Source organism: Haliaeetus leucocephalus, unplaced genomic scaffold (genome assembly GCF_000737465.1).
Source record: "Haliaeetus leucocephalus isolate CR32 unplaced genomic scaffold, Haliaeetus_leucocephalus-4.0 Scaffold140, whole genome shotgun sequence".
NCBI lineage: Eukaryota > Metazoa > Chordata > Aves > Accipitriformes > Accipitridae > Haliaeetus > Haliaeetus leucocephalus.
The window spans coordinates 5,771,372-5,788,833 of NW_010972576.1; positions in this window are offsets into that span (position 1 = coordinate 5,771,372).

A 17,462-nucleotide genomic window follows, 5' to 3' on the forward strand; every position below is an offset into this window, starting at 1 on the left:
GGGGCGGGGGGGGGGGGGGGGGAAACAGCCCCCGTCTGGTGACCTTAGTGCAGATGTTCCTAGGGAAGATGCTGCCAAAGCGAACGGCGGGTGTATGGTTTGGAAAATAAAACGGGCAGCGGGGTTTGTTTGCCTCAGTATTCTTTGACTGCTTAGCAGCACTGTATGTCGGAGGATTGCTGCCACTGTTCTGATCCGTTTCGGTTTTAAGTGACTGGTCTGGTGCCTGATGGGTCTCTCCGGTAATTATGGCGTTTATAAAACAGGAGTGTAGAACAGAGCCCGACAATAGCTCTGCTCGTCACACGGTTTTAACATGCATCTCACACGCCCTTCTAATTGTATTTTAAAACACTTCTCCTTTTTGCTCAAAAAATAAACCCTCAAATGCTTAAATTACAGGAAAAAACAGTCGTTAAAGTAGTTCTGCAAACCTTGAGGAAAAAAAAGAAAGCAAATACTCCACTAATGAGGTTTGCACAACCCCCAAATTTCGTCTGGTTCTCTCCTTACTGATCACACACAGTAACTCACATAAACAATGGCAACATGGTGCTTACTTACCAAAGGCTCGTAAATAAAGCCAAACAAATGACAAAACCCATTTTCAGCCCTGAACTGAGACAACACACGAGGCCGTTGGAGACCTCGGTCCCTGCCGGCAGCAGGACAGCTACGTGATGCCCTCTCCCCTTAGCGGTTGTAAAAACTTTTCCCTCCCAGAGGCCGTCCAGGTCCGACTGGAGGTGAGGGGGGGGTCTGTGTGCGGGGAGCGCGTCTCTGCTGGCAGCAAAAGCAGTGCTGACCCCCTTCCTAAAGGAGAAGGCTTCGGCGTTCGCCAATATTGCGCAACAGCCGAGGTATGGCTATGCAGTCTTGTCTCCTGCCCACATCCTCTCTCCTTCTCTTCTCCCCCCTTTTTCCTGCTCTCTGCCTGTCAGACAGGTCTTTTGGTTTCCACCCCATCCCTCGGCGCCTTTAATGGCGTTGCACGCACTTCCCCACATGCAGGCAGAGGGATGGCTGCCCCGGTTGTAGGGGCGCACCCCATGGCACCCCTCTGCCTGTGCCCCAGCACACCCCAGGGCTTGCGGAGAAACGGCAGCTTTTAAAATGGGAATGGTTGGATGTTTCTCGGCCGGCCAACGTGCAGCCACGCTTGGACAGGTGCTTGAATAGCTGCTTTAGAGAGAAAGAGGGTTATAATGACATAAACTCTCTATAACAACCCCACCCAGGGGCTGCATGGCACCGTGAACATACCGTGCATTCAGTAGCGAACTATTCCCACCACTTTTGCAACTGGTCCCCGCTGGAATACCGTTTAGAGCCATAGACTGATGTTATTTTAAACTATTAGCTTTTTCTTGCCAAGTTTTTAAAAACCAATGTCAGCACAAGCTGATGATTTTGCCTGTCAGTCTAGAAGTCGACTGCATTTTCAATGTCTGCAGAAAGGGGTCTGGCTGGCAGTAGGTAGGGGCTTAGAGAAAAACCTCTCCTAGACAGTCTTGAGACTGGTTTAGCTAAAGAGGTTTTAAAATGTTAGGCGAGAGAGGTGGCCTGAGATGCAGTCCAGGCTGGGACTGGGCTCATGTGGGAGACGCTTCTCCTGTGAAAAGCAAGGGGCATGTTTGCAGGTTTGGAAGGCGGGGGGGGGGGGGGCATGAGGCTTTCTGCAGTCGTGGTAGAGCCACCCCAACTCGACAGCACAGCTGAACACCTTGCTTTCTGGAGGCTTTTTCAGATGCAACGGGCAGGACTGGGAGGAAATCAGGGCCACGATGCAGATGTTGCGATCAGATGGGAAGCTACGTGTTGCGTAACAGATATCACATGGGAGCAGGCAACCTAATTACGTTCCTGTTCTTGTGCCTCTGTGCATCCCTTCACCAGCAAAATATGCCTGGGACTGTTCTTCATGCATGAGATGAAATGAAATGTACCTGCCGCTAAATACATGGAGATGCTCCTGAGCCAGCCCCAGGAAAGCCTGGAGAGCTGCCACCCACCATTGAGGGCGCAGGGGAAGACAGGGCAGGGACGACGCTGGGTGGGCAGAGCAGAATGGGAAGCAGAGGGGGAAGCTTTTCCTCCTAGGTAAGGCTTGAAGTGACTTCTGCAATCATAAGAGAATGGATATTTGGGTTCCTTCAGGCTAAAACGTCGGCCTTTATCACCCTTGGTTGCGCAGGAGGGGACTCGAGACCCCTGTGTCCCGCAGCACCCATTGCCCCACTGGTTTTTGCCACCCCATCTTCTCCCGTCGACACTCGGCGGGTGCCAGCCCCACGCTCCCCCAGGGAGGGTTCGCCTCCCCCCACAGCATGTGGGGGCTGCGCTGCTCCTCCTCACCGCAGCGCTGCCTGCAGCCAGACGGCCTGGGACACACAACCCCGCTCTCTGCTTGCATCACCTTTAGGCAGCCTGGGCATCCCTAACACCACATCCCTCCCCATCTGGTTATGCGCACATCAGTGCCGCCGCCACCAGCTTCCCAACTGCATCCGACCTACATTTGCCGCCTTCTCGCCGCCGCAGCTTGATTTTATTTAGAGCAGCCTCACTACTCTATCCTCGCTGCCGACGCATTGGTGAGAAGGAGCTCAGTGCGCAGGAGGCAGCAGGGGAAGTCAGAGGCTGCCAGCATGTCCCTGCTGGCCCTCTTCAACAGACCACCATGGTATTCTTCTGTTCCCCAGAAATTAGTGGCTAATCCAGAGCCAATTGATTCACCCCGCTCAACCTGGAAAAGCAAACAATGGCTAAAACATTTGGATGAGGAACTTGTTGGGTGATGCACCAGGAGGAGATGGTCCCACCGCGTGAACCTGGCATGGACCGGCCCATGCAGCTCCCCCAGCTACCTGCAAATGTGTCAGTGCTCTTCGAAAGCTCGCAGACCTGTTGACGATGCTGTTTTCCAGCTAGGGAAGATTTTTTTGAGGCTATACACATACTTACTATTCATGTGAAACAAATTCCTGCATTGGCATATTTTAAGATCTTTAACTTGTTTTTCAGTACTAGGATGTGCTGCTGAAATACTTACTTTTGCTGTTTCCCTTGCCCTTGAAGTACAAGGAAAAGGAGCTTTGTTTTACCTACAGCAGTCTGGAGATACTGCTGTAAACTTCTGCAAATTGTAAAGCACACAGCAGCTAATCCAGCCCTAAATGCCATTACAAATCCCTATTACTTGCAGCATGGGAATAGCTACTTGCCTTTCAAAAAAGATGTGACACTGTGGAAACACTAGGCAAAATTAATTTCTGGGGGAACTGAGCCCAGCAGAAGCCTTTCTAGTCAAAGTACGCAATCATTTCATTTGCAGCCACATATTGCACCATATGTGGTTAATGCTCAGCGTAAGTGGGCTAGTCATCTGTTTAGGGGTTTCCATTAGGTACAGTTTGAGAGATGGTGTGCACCAAAGGTGATATATTTTTTTTAAAAAAAAAGGCCCAGAGAAGTGGTCAGCCCCCTCTGGAGTATTATCTTCACCTTGCCATCCCCAGCTGGGAAATCGGCAGTGATAAGCCCCGTCAACGTGGGCTGAACTATGCCCGTCCTGGGGTCTGCGGCAGTCTCCGGTGGAGCCCAGAGCCTCTCTTCGCCCTCCCCGGCAGCTTCCCTCCCTCACTGGGCTCCGCTTTATCGGCCCGACGGCTGTGCATCCCCACACCCACCCCGTACGCCCGGGGCCAGCCCTATCGGCAGGTGCAGCAATGGCCAGTCCCCCGCCGATAAGGCTACAAATCCCAAAGAGAGATTGAGGGGGGGATAACGCCTTCACTTGGGTCATCTCCTCACCCAGCTAGCTCATTCTTCATCAAAGGGGCGGCAGTTCCCCAAACACCCGCTGCTGGGTGACCAGAGAAATCACTGGGGGCTCAGTCCCACCCAAGGAAAGCCGAGTCCCACCGACCTCTGCCGTAGGGCTACGTGCTCCCCAAAGACCAGCTCACGGGTGAGTGCACAGGGAGGACAAAAAAAAAAAAAAACAAAACAGTAGAGAAAGAGGACCTGGCAGGGCACAGCCATAAATTTCTGTGCTTGGTTCCCTGTGTGACAGCTGACGATAAGCAGCCCTCCCTTTTCTCCCCGGTGTTTGCCCAGCTAGCTTGCGTAGCCAGCCAGCTTTCTGGCAGCAGAGACTCTCCTACCATCTCAGTGTTTGTGTAACTCCCAGCGGAGTGGGGCTGCGATCTCTGTCAGGGTGCCTCCACATCATTAGAATAATAAAACCATACGGGAACAAGAGATTCTCTTTTCCTCCTGGTGACAATTACTGTCGTGCACCCCCCCCATTCCCAGCAAAGATTTTTAGCGAAGCCAGTGAGTGCTGGGCTGAGCCTAATTCTTTTAAAGACTAATTCAGCCTGATAAGAGTGCCTGGGACAAAGCCTGCCCAGGCAGTGTAATTAAAGAAGTACAAATTGTTTCTAAAACCTCACGCTGGCAGAATTTTTACAATTAATGACCACTTGTCACTGTTGGGGCTTGTCGGGAAGGAATCACTCTCCTCTTACGCGCCTGATCTGGGTCAGCAGCCCATCGCCTCTTTGAGGACGGGAAAGCGAACAGGCAGCGCGGCACTGCCCCAATAAGCTGTTAATGACACCGTGCTCATTACCACGGATGACAAACATTGCGCTCTTGTTTCTAAGCAGAATTTTTGCCAGCTCTCTTTGACTTTCTAGGCTGTGATTAAACAGAGCCAGAAAAATAGGGTGCTTACCTGTCCTACTTTTTCCATTTCTCCCCCTCTCACGCGTTTTTCATCAGAAAAATCTGCACAGTGAAACAAGTGTCTATATGATCACATAGAAGATTTGATGAATGTAGGACAATCTTAAGTTATTTTAACAGTGCAGCTTATGAAAGATGGAGGAAAAAACCCCACTTTTTATGCATAGGAGATCTATTCAAAAAGACCCACTGGCTCTGGAATCTCAAATAAGAAAACAGTATATATTCATCTATATCTGTCCCAAACTTCTGTGCGTACCAAGGAAAAAGAAAGGATAGTAAATTATTGTTATTTGAGAAAGCAACATTACTGTTGTGGTATTAATCAAATGCTAGGTAATTCAAAAAATATGCTGACATGCTCTGTCCTTTCCTTGCCCTGCTCTGCCTACGTTTTTTAGCACATACAGTGCATCCACTTGAAAGCATGGTGGATCCTTGCACACAGCAGGATTTTGCAGTCTCCTGCGGGACCCACCATGTTACAATAGCGTTCAAAGCTTTATAAGCTTCATTTAGTTTCAGCAAGCCTGTTGCAGCATTGTCTGTGCTTAAAGAGGCATTTAAAACTAAAGCGAAGCTTTGAAAGCTTCAGAGACAATGACACTGGACTCCCTAAACCCATGAGTTCACTGCACGGTTTGAAGTGATGGCATCATGTAGAAAACATGACACGCGGCTCTGAGAGCCCTGTGGTACCTAGGCATGAAAGAGGGGGGGAGCAGAAAATCTGGGGCGCGCGTTGAGTTTCTATCGCTGAAGGTCATGCCTGTACTGAGGAGAAGAAAAGCATCCTTAATTTTTTCCTGCCCTTGAGATTTGTACCCATGCATATTTATTCTCTCATTCTGGAATGATTTCTAAGCCATTGCTATGTGCATTTCTAAGCTGTTACGAATAAAAGAAAACAATGCCTGGAGCGTGCACAATAAAACCAAGCGGCGACGCGGCAGCCGTGCCATGAGGAGACGTCCAGCTTCTGCGACTCCTCCGTCCTGCAGCACCGTGCTGGAGCAAGCGGTGTGCACATCCCTGGATGGAGCAAAAGGCAGCATTTAACGCAGAACTACGCTATCTATGAGCTGAGGGAAATAGCTGCAAAACAGGCATCAGTAAAGCTGTGCTTTCAAGAAAGGCACTCATTTTTCAGCATACAGCCCCGCTTGTCACCATTTCTAGGCAAGGGCAAGTCATTTGTATAACCACAGTGATTAACTGCGCCAGTAACATCTCAAGGCGAGAGGAAAACATCCCCTTGAGTCCCAAAAATAAGCGTCCACCCTGCCCACGCCACCTCGCTCGGGCGGTGAAGGTCACCCGCATCCTCGGGCTGCGGTGGCACAAAGTCCCCGCTCCCGCCTCGCAGGACTTCCCCGGTGAAATCCCCGGTGCTCGGCTGTGGGCAGCAGCCTCTTGGCCACCTTGGCCACCAGCAGGAACGATGAGGAGAGGGAGACCCATGCAAAAATAGGAATGATCCATGTAGAACAGCACCTTACGGATCAAGTCAGCTATGTGATGCCCATAAGCAGATCGAAAGGACGGTCTGTAGCGAACAGGTGTAATAAATACCAGCTTTGTGAAAAGCCATCGGGCCTGAGTGGGTTTAGAAATAAAACAGCAAAATAGGCTTTCATAGCATGACAAATACTGCCAATAAAAGCTGGGCGCACCCCGGTGCCAAGGCAGAGCTTGGAGAGCTGCATCGTCGTGTCTCGTGGGCTGCACCTTGTTCGTAAGACCATGGTATTTCATTGGAGCGCAGCTGCAGGCAAAGCTTGATGGAGCGGAAAAGGAGATTGCGTGAGCCACAGCAGAGTTACTGTGCGGTTTAATTTTCAACTCCAATAGCTGTAGAAGATTTTAATAGGGGTAAAATGTAGTTTTACTTAACCTCAGTCCAGCGGAGCTGTTTTTCACTGCAACCAAAAATAAGGAAAATAAACCAGTTGGAGGCAGATAACGGGCATGGGAAATTTTAGTCAAAAGGGTTAAAGCCTGTTAAAGGTGTAAAAAGCAACCAGAATCAGTTTAGTACTGCAGTATGTCAGAAAAAAGCTTAGCTGTCAAGGATGCAGCAGTTCCACCTGTGTGCAGATGCATTTGAAGGAGGAAGATGCACTGACAACATTGAAAAAACACAGCACAAAAATAAGAAACATTTCAAAATAGATCCAAATTGGAAACGCTACCATTAAAAGCTTACTTAAACACAGTAAAATATTGCTGTAGCTCTTTTTTGAAATCCTGAAGTGCTACTATAACAAAAATAAACATGCTGATAAAACTAGAGAACAGCAATGCCAAACTCCCAGAGAAGTGAATGACGGATTTGCCTGAGCCATGCTTCAGGCCTGGCTCCAAAGCCAGCTTCGCAGCCCAGTATCCGAGGTTAATAGGTTACAGATGTTCTCCTCTAAGAAAAAGAAGTTGAATGTGTTTATTTCTTACGTGATACAGGCCAGAGGGTAGTTAGGGGAGCAATTGGAAACCTGCAAGTTGCAGTTACTTGATCGAATAACCCATTTGAGAAAAAGATGTTTCCGTGCAAAATTTTCCTCCCCCCCCTTCTCCACAGCGAGTGGGAGTTTTCCCCCCATCGTAAACGCGGGGGGGGGGGGGGGAATTTAGGTAACCTAGCAAAACAACATAATGCACACGGTTTGTGAAGTACCATGGATTTTTCATGCCACAGCCTTAAGGCTATCTCTTTTTTTACACCTCCAAGGAAGCCAAGGGGCCTGGCCGCTGCCCAGCTCGGTGCCAGGGCATCATGATGCACACGCAGTTCAGGCTCTCCAGCCGGGGCAGAGCTCACTGCCTGCTGTGCGGGAGCTGCGATGAGGCGGCATCACCTCTGAGCATGACTCGTCTTCTTGGCTCGCCATCTCCAGACAGCTGGCACGGCTGAAGCCACGAGTTTCTCACCGAGTGCCCTTCCCCAGCGCCTTGCTCTTTCAGTAAATTAAGTGAGGGGCTAATCCTTTAGTGAAAGAAAAGCCAGAGTATTACGAGGGAGAAAATAAATCTGTCCCTGAGGACAAGGACCGCTATTACAAAGCTACCCTGACCACCCCAAAGCATCGGCATTTGATTTTACTGATGTCAGGGCTGGTTTTAATGGGGGATGAGGAGAGGCACTGCCTTGTACCTGGGCTGCGCGGGGAGCAGCGTTATGGGTGGCAGGCTAAGATAGACCGGTACAACTTGTCTGACATGAAAATGGGAAGGATGATGGGACCTGAGCTCAACCCACATCATCAACAACAGTCCTTTCTGGATGCCTATAATGCAAAGAGCAGTAAAATCCTAAGCAAGAGTTGAGTATCTCGTGACAGTCCTGCAGATACAGAGTATGGAAGTCCTCTCCAGGGCCCCAGTACCACCACCACTGAAGTCAAAAGTCATGTGGGGGAATATGGGAAGCTTCCTTCAGGGGTGACAGGCATGGGTGCCCAGCTACAAACAAGCATTCCTCAAAGGGCACAAAATATACGTGAACCCCCACACCGCTGACCGACAAGCGAGTGGTACCCCGCAGACGGCTCAGCCGAGGAAAGGTGGGGAGGTGACTGGTCAGAAGCCACATCACCCCCCTCACTTGAAATGTTTGATTTCTGGAGGAGTCCCTACAGAAACCCTTATTGTGGCAGACCCCAGAGCGCAGCGGAGAGCAGGGAGGCTCTGGGAAGCCAAAAGAGCACCTCTTTTTTTCTCTTATTCCTGTAGCCAGGGATCAGCCTCGATACTTACGGCTTGCTAATGCACTTTCAAATGCTACCTAGAAAAGTGTTGCAGAACAATCAGATTATTTGGACATTTTGAAGATTTTTTTTATTTCCCAGAAAGAAATTTTAGGCTTGTTTGTTTCTTTTCATAGAACATCTGCAATTCCCTGCAACTGTAATTGCTCTCATTGCCTTCTGAAAATGACACTGTCACTTGTACAGCCTCCTTCCAAATAATTGCAGGTACTTTCACTTCCTTAGGGGAGCGCATTTTTGATGCGCAGGGCTTTACCTCACTGCACCTTTCCCCAGGGATGTGCATGCATTCATTTGCTGTACTGACATCCCAGGGGCCGTGGCCCTTCGCTCACCAGCTATTCCCAGTGGCACAGCACTCACAGCTGGACGGGTACAGCTCCGGCACAGTCTGCATGAGGAGCCACGCGGATCCCATCAGCCACAGAAGCCGGGTGCCTAATTCTCCACATGTCATGGTGAAAATGTACTCTGCCAGGTGCCTGAAGGCCATGCAGTGTTGCTTTTCCAAACCTATCATATACGCTGGGCAATTCTCAAATGAAATGCAACTGCAGTATTGCTCTGAAGCACTTGATAAAACATTAAACACATAGACCTCTGAAAACAACGCATCCATCCTAGGAAATACATTTTGGTTATTCCAAGGAATTACGTGTTTACATCCAAAATCTGTTTCGTTTCCAGCAAGAAAACAGAAGATGGCTAACATGCAATATTTCCTTAGATTCTGCCAAAACAGCCATCTGGTGGCTGGGTAAATGTAGAAGGATCAGGACTTTCTTTAGGATATGGAAGACGATCATAGAAATAGGTTACAAATAATAGGTTGTGTTTCTATGTAAAACTGTTAGCCTTTTAACATTCAATGCTCCAGCTTTGCCCTCAGCTTTCTGAAGCGTTATTCCTTATGCTGCTGACTACACACTTGCACTTACATGTTTTCTTATTTTTTGGCTCAGTGGAGCAAGCAGTCAGCTTTTCCCTCATTCCTGAGGGATATCAGGTTACAACAAATGTTGTTCTGCTCTTATATACTTACCCAGTGGCATATTAAAAATGCATATTTTCCATTTGATTTTTCTCCTTGCCAGAGCTGAGTTTAATGCCACTTTTCTTCTCCCACTTGCTAGGTACTGTTAACAAGGTACTAGCTTATTCCCAGCTGTAAAAAGGCAGGCAACAACACATGCCCTGTTTAACCCCAGTTGGGGATATGGTCCCTGCAAGTCACAGAAGTGCCAGTTCATTTTTAACTAAGGAAATTCCTACTGCATCCCTGCAGCTAAGCTATTTTTGAGTGTTTTAATTTTTTGAGGAGGTAGGCAAGAGATGGTCGTAGGGAGGCTGCCTGGTAATGCGACAGCCTCCTGCAGCTGCGTGCATGCCTGTCCCACTGATGGACAGCACACATTCCCGTCACAGGCCCCGGGGGGGCTCGAGTCCCTGCCGGTGGGTACCGCGCCTGCCCTCCTGCCCTGCCCTGCCCTCGGGCCGCCTGGGAGCCGGCTGGCGTGCGCGTGGCCACGGATGGGCACCCAGAGTGCCAATGCTCTGGGGAACGTTCAGGGCCCCGTCGCTCTCGGTTTTGTTCCAACTTTGAGATCCATTCAGTTATTAAAGTTGGGCAGCAAGTTCGAAGAGAAAAACGGCCAGAAATAAGGTGCGGGCTCGTTAGAGCTGTGTAATGGTGAATACCCACCTGTCTTTTCCTTGCCCACCACTGCCGTGGCTCAGTTTAGCAGTTTCATCTAAGTCCTGGAAGAAAAAAATCAGGATAAGATCCCGTGGGGTAGGTTTGACTCCCCACAAGCGTTATCCAGTACTGCTCCAGCAGCCTGCACCACCATTCAGCTGCCCAAAGCCCCTTACCTGACCTGAGGAGAAGCCCAAAGGCCAACATCTGCCCATGTCTTCCCTTTCTGCTCTCCCTGCTATAAAGGGGTGATGGTTCATCAACCCCATGCTCTCAGGTCAAGGCACTGCAAACCCATCTTCATGCACGTGGGGTAACCCCGAGACCTTGTTCTCAGTCTCCAAAGTCTTCGGGTCCAGGAGCAGGCTTACTGTCTTGCACATATGTGTGCATTCATCAGTACAATAAAAAAAACCCAAACTTACAAACTGACTTTTTTTTCTTGTTTACAATTAGGTTAAACACTTTGAATCATTACATAGAACGGATGCTAATAATATTCTTTTATAGATGTGCTAGAAACTGTTAGTATAGGAAACTCAAGAGGCAGTTTAACCACCATCATGATTCCCTGAAATGCTGAGAAGAGGCATGCAACTGCTTTTCCTAGATCAAAAAAGGGTGAAAGTTTCAGCCTGAAAATACATTTGTGATTTGGTAATTGCCATGTGTGAACAGCATGAACTAGAGGACTAGACAGACAGAGAGGGACAGTAAATCATACGGATGTAAAAGCATGTTACCACTCTAAGCTAGAAATACCGTTTGAAGGAATTATATTTTCTGTTGGCATAATATTTTATTTTCTCTTAACTGAGCATATAAAGAAGTAGATCACTACTCAATGCAAACTTCTGAATTGGTGCCTCCCTACTTGGATTTATCTGTGGCCATACAATTATGGATGATCAAAACCAATTAAATACATTCATTAAGTAAACCTCTTACCAACAGAAAATAGATGAAACTGAAAAGTCAAAGAAGTCATAGGAGAAAATGTTCTAAAATTGTTTATATATTTATATTCTAATATGACATACAATAGCAAGGAGGACAGGCTGATATTTCTAAAAGGTCAATTTTTTGTGCAAGTAATCAGCAATGAAAATACCAGAATCATATATTCCACATGATTCATAGCCCTAGCAATATGACCAGCGTGTGAAAAGAAAAGAGAGGATGCTTGATGCAACTTCCTCAAGGAAAAAGAGTGCAAACTCACCTCTAACTCTCCTGGAAACCCTCCCATTCCAAACAAGAAAAGAAGAGGAAGAAAGCATAATGGACTAAACTCGAAAGTTGGTTTGTTTCAATTTCTGTTTTAAGTCGTTGAAGATAAAGCATCCACCCTTCAAAAGCATTGAAAGCTGATGAGACTGATTCTCAAACTGAAAAAGGACACGAGAATTCTCTCAATTCCAAAACCAGTTATTCAGAAAAAAAGAAAAAAAAATAAAATCTGCTTTACTGCCAGTCTCTGTTGAGATCCCAGATCCTATCCAAGGTATTTTGGGCTTTGAAAACAGTAGTAAGCAAAATGACTTTCATCTACTTTGCATTTTCCTGCTGTATTCAGAAGCAGGCTCAATTGCTCCTGCAATAAAGGATGATTTACAATCCTGCTGCTTTGACAACAGAAAGCTTAAGTGAGAAAAAAACTCAGAAAATCTCCCTTATCCACTTGAATTCATCTAGCTACCCTAGGAAAGAGACCTGAGACTAACTCAGATTTTTAGGCTCCCAGTGATTTCAGTAGAACTTGGTCTCCTGAAAAGCTCTGAAGAGACATGGATTCAGAAGTGCCTTACACGGCATTCAGCAGAGCTGTACTCCAAACCCCCAGGGATGTCAAGACAGATGCTGAAAAACACTCAATAACCTGCTGAGGGGCCAGGAGGAAAAGAGACTGTATCGTGCTTAAAGCACGCCAGAAAATCTTCGGTAGGAGAAATTGCACTGTGGAGTAAGATCTTTTCCTTAGTTTGCAGGTAAAATGGAAGTATAAGTAAAAAATAATTCATTTAAAGAAAAAAAATTAACAATACTCTTTATGATGCTCATGAAAAGATAAGCTCAGGCTGGTCCTTTCTATAGGCTAGGCTGCAATACAACTGCACTTTTAAGTTGCATTTGATGGAAGCACATTTTTCAACAAAACCTCTTCAGTCTTGAAGCCTTCTGGTGTTGCAGAGAGAGCTACTTTTCTTGACAGCGGGCTAAAGCTGCATCTCACATCTCATTTTGACACACGACAGCTGTTTCTGCAGCAAGACATTACAAAACATGTAGCATTCAAGGCTTGTTCGCAGAGACTCTTTGCATGACTAATCTCTGAGCAATCACAAGTTTTTCTCGAGAGAAGCTCCACAGCATACAGCAGATTACCAGGCTCTGCCTTGGCATCAAATGCTCCGGCTGAAACACATCCTGGGGCTGAGAAGTAAGAAGACATCAGCAATGAAGGAAAGGCCAGAGGCACAATATCCTGCATCATCTTGCATTGCACTACCTCCCAGCCTCGCTGCGGAGAGCGCTCCAGCAAAGTTACTCTGTTTTGATAAAAATCGGGTGCAATTCAAGAAGCTTTAGCCAAAAGGTAAGAGGGAAGCCACATGCCAAGGAGTTCTGCAGCACAAACCTCCCATATTTTTACCCCTGAAGCAAAAGTTACTGATTTCAACTCAGAAGGCAGAAAGGAGTGGGAGAGGGAAATTGTGGGGGTGAAATCCAGGGCATGCTTGGTGGAGGTGAATGGGCACAAGAACCCTGATTCCCTAAAGGTGAGTAGGGTTCAAGTAAAAAGCGAATTTTACTAGGCTGAGCAGAGGATTCCTAAAAAGGAAATTATTTTCCTCCTTTTCATCGACAAAGATTGTTGCAGTAACAGGGTTACCATGGAAACTGATTTTGAGAATAACAAGAAAGCATTTATGGTACAGAGCTTATTTTAAAGGATGGTGAACCAGTAGAATCCCATTCCCCTAACTGGATTGATAACCCAGCCAGATGGCCCAAAGAACTAAAATAACAAATTTTTAAGTGGTGTGAAATGGCCATGGTAAATGGAGCTGTCACAGCTTCGTATCGCTGTGCCTTTATGACCTTCGAAGCTGTGGACAGGGGACTCGAAAGAAAGTTTCTCCTAGGACATGGCTTTAGCTACACTGACTGGCACTGCATCTCTCAGCAAGCGAAAGCCAGAGACTGGTGAGCACCTCTCCTCAAGTTAATTCAATTAACCCATCATTTTCTTTTGTGTCATTCAGTTTTACTACAAAGGAGGGGTTTTTTTTCCCCCAGTAGACTGAAAATTCACAATTTTCAAACGCAAGGGCATGCATGACTGACCAAAGCGAGGAGGGCGGCACTCCTGCTCGCCACGGTGCCTTTACACTCACACATATTGCTTCTTCCTGCAGCTGCCACACGGACAAGGGAAACTGAGAAATACCTGCTACCCCAAGGGCTACCGTGATGCTAACTGCACACCTTGGTGGCAAATACTTTCCTCACCAGCTGTGGGGAAGCTGCTGAAAAAAGCAACTAGCCTTACCTGTAAAATTTAGCATACATTGAAACAAGCACATAGCCCCCAAATGCTCATCTGTGATTCACTCCAGCTGAAGCAGAAGCAGAGCACAGAAGGGTTTTCCCATTATCCCAGCCCTTTGATCTCGAAAAACCTGTGACCTTCAGGAAGGGCCCATCACCTCGTGAAGCTGCTCTTTACAGTGAAGGACTTAATTTCTGCCAGGGTAGCTCTAGTCCTAAAGGAGGAGGAGGAGGAGATACTACCTTGCACAGCCAGAGGTATTCTCAATGAGAGAGCATCCCTCTGCAGCGGGGAATAAAAAGCCACTATAATAATGGTTATTGAGAGCGTGAAGTCACTGGCACCTAAAATTTTCATTCCAGTTAAATGGAAATGCAAGCAAAAACTACTTGTATATATTGCCCCAAGGTTTCCCATCTTGGGAGTAGCCATGTGAGGCTGCAAGTGATAATAGTCACCGTCTGTGAAGAAAAAAAGTCTGGTTTACATTGATCTGAGATTCAGGCATGAGGTAGAGATAAGAAAAGACATTTCCAGGGTGTCTCTTGACACACAATCTTAAAGTGTTGACTTCAGAGTAAAAGTCATGAAGTATTTTTCTTCCCCTCATCTTCAGTCTTTGCTCTGTTTTGTATTTACATTGTATTTTTATTGCTTCTCCTAAAACTTTGAAGGCTGAAGGACAGGCGGCTGGACGCATGTGTTACCTGTATTTCAGACTTAAAAAGAATATGTGGACATGAGCTCTAAAATAAAGGGAATAATGTTCTACTAGCACTGCGACAATATTTTTCACACAAGGCTATCAAGAGCTTTTCAGGTTTCCAGACAGATATGAGGCTGTCCTCTGCACACAAGTAACCGAGGAGCAGTATCTCCGCTCACAGCTACCCGCAGTGCTGGAAGGAGAACCTCTCAGCCGAAACTCCCGGGGCCAGCCTGTAACGGCTAACACCCCAGATAAGATGACACCTGTCAGGTGGAGCAAAGACGAGAGGCAAACCCCAGGCTTTTGCAGGATGTGAGCGCAGAAGTGGATGAGAAAATAAATTAACTTAATCAGATCTGGATGCTTTTTAAAGTACTCGGAAATCGAGCAAGGTGTAAAGACTTTACTGCAGAAATGTTTCTTTTCAAGTAGACAGATTCTGCTCAGAAAGTTCTTCCTCTGCTGGCTTCTTGGCAAAACTTCTTTCATTTTAGTAAAAGCTGAAGCCATATGTCCCACCGTCATTGCGTCGTTCATACAAGAGGTAACAGAACTGTTCCGTTAGCATTGGTGTGGTGAATGAAACTAAAGCCTCTGAAATATATTACCTCAAAAAAAAGTACATTGTCAAGTAGATAGCTCGACATCAAATGGTTTCTTTCAGTAACTCCATAGTACACCCACAAGCTTGGTCCTCTGAATTTTTTTATTTAATTGTAAATAATTGCTTATACTATTGTGTACTAGTTTATGATGCAAAAGCACTTGCATTAGAGTACAATTACTCACTGCTCACTTGCCAAGATAAGCATTCGTTAGGGTTACTGTGTCAAAAATAAAGTTAGCTGGAAGAGCTGAGAGGGGAACTGCTGTCAAATGTAGATCTAAGTGTAGATCTTGCTAGTGCTTTTTAAGCAGTGAACCCTCCTCCTTCTGGCCCTAATTCAGGACAGAGACATACTAACCAATAATAATAACCATAAAAAGGAAAAATACTTTACAAAAACCTGTCACTATTGTTTTATACCTGCTCCCTACCAAAAGCTGGATGATGCAGCTGGGGGTTGGTATAGGAAATATTTGCATAGCAAGTCAGGAACCAATACTTTTCATTTATGATTTCTAATTTGGGAAGTCAGTCCAAAACAGAGGTCAGACAATGCCCACTCTATTGGCTCAAGACTGATGAGGCGAAAGCCTAAAAAGAACCAAACATTTTAAATTAAATTCCCCTTTTTTCATTTCCTCAGTTCCTATCAAGTTAACAGCCAAATTTGCATATCAGTAGAGGGCACTTAACAGAAAACTCTCTCCATTTCAGTAACTAACAAAAGCATTGAAGAAAGAGTAAGAAGAATGAAAATACACAACCCCAAAATGCAGATTTTATATCATGCCTACTCAAAAGAGAGAAGACATATGTCCTGTTCAGACATGCATGGTTTTCCTAGGTTTGTACAATCTTCTAATGATTTAGACAGTTAATGATAAGGTAACGGCTCCTAGACTTTTTTTTCAGGTAAAGAAAAAGACAGCTTCAAAGATGTGATAACCAATTTTGAACAAAACTTTTTAAACTGAAGTTTTGATTTTGAATTATTTTGAGTATTTTCTTTTTTACTGCCTCCAATCTAAGGACAAAACAGTAAACCAGTACATCTATAACACCTTTACTTGAAAGGACAAGAAAAAGTTGATGGACTCCAAAGATGGATTTGAAGCTGGTTTGTTCAAAATAGCTGTTTAAAAAAAAATTACTCACTCACTGAACGTTTGACAGTAGTTACACCAAAACCAGAACATATAATCCAGGCTTTTTTTCCTTTTTTTTCTTTAATAGGTGAGGATGCTAATGATAAATACCTAATTGAAATTAGTGCATAGCGGAAAAGAAAAAATAAAGCTTGTTGCCTTTCACCAGATGATACTGAGTCTGGTGTTTTGGAGCTCTTGGCATAACATTCTTTGGTGTTATTTCTTACATATCCTTCTCAAACAGATACAGTATTAATGACCATGGAATAACAAACAGGTCTGCTACAGAGCCTTGACTTTTGTTTTTTTAATCACTGATCTCAGGAACTGACTGACTTTTAAAAACATAGTGAAAAGTATATTCCCTAGAATACTTTTTAGGAGGAAAGAAAGCTTACAGAGTAGTATAGTTTATTATGATGATTAATTGATGTCCATGCAAAAAACTAATCAAAAAGCATTTCTGCCACTGGGAGTATATCTTTGACCAAATATAGCACAATGGGGAAAAAAAGACATAATCTGACTCAATAGCCAATTCATTTTTCTGAGAAACTGAAAACAAGATATGAAAATCTGACTTTTATCACCCTACAAAAATCCTCCAGAATGCTAGGATCAGCTAGCAGCATTATTTTGCATGGCTACTAATGGTAGTGCAAGAGAACATGATGTGATTGACTTTTTACCTCTCCTCCCTTTTTTTCTTAACAGAAAGGGGAAGGGGGGGAGGGGAATCATAATTTTTCTCACTGTAAACTGCAGAAGTGAGAAAAAAACATTTTTGCACCTCAGCATAAAAATCTGATCTCCAGAATGCCAGAGGCACAGCCTGAAGGCAGGTGACATGAACAAAGGTGGCCAAGGAAAGAGGTGGATCCCTGTAAGACACGGCTTTGGTATGCAGGCGGTAACTTGGGCCCTTTTCACTTCAAACACAACTTCTTCCTCCGCTGGCTTTCTGTAGGAGCCATAATTTTTAACCAGCTTTCCCTTTTGAGCTTCAGTGGCAGCACAGTTGAAGTTCATCACCTCACCTGAAAAATGATGCCCCTCAGACTGGTTACAGGATTTACTTTAGAGCTGGTTGTCAACAGACCAGTAAGGTTTTTTTGAAACAAAAGGATGTATGCTTTTTTAACATGAAGTTTTTCACGTGGAAAGGCTCTTTGTTTTTTAGAATAATTTGGGTTTTCATCAAACAACTGGAAACAGAAAATCGCCCAGCAGGTT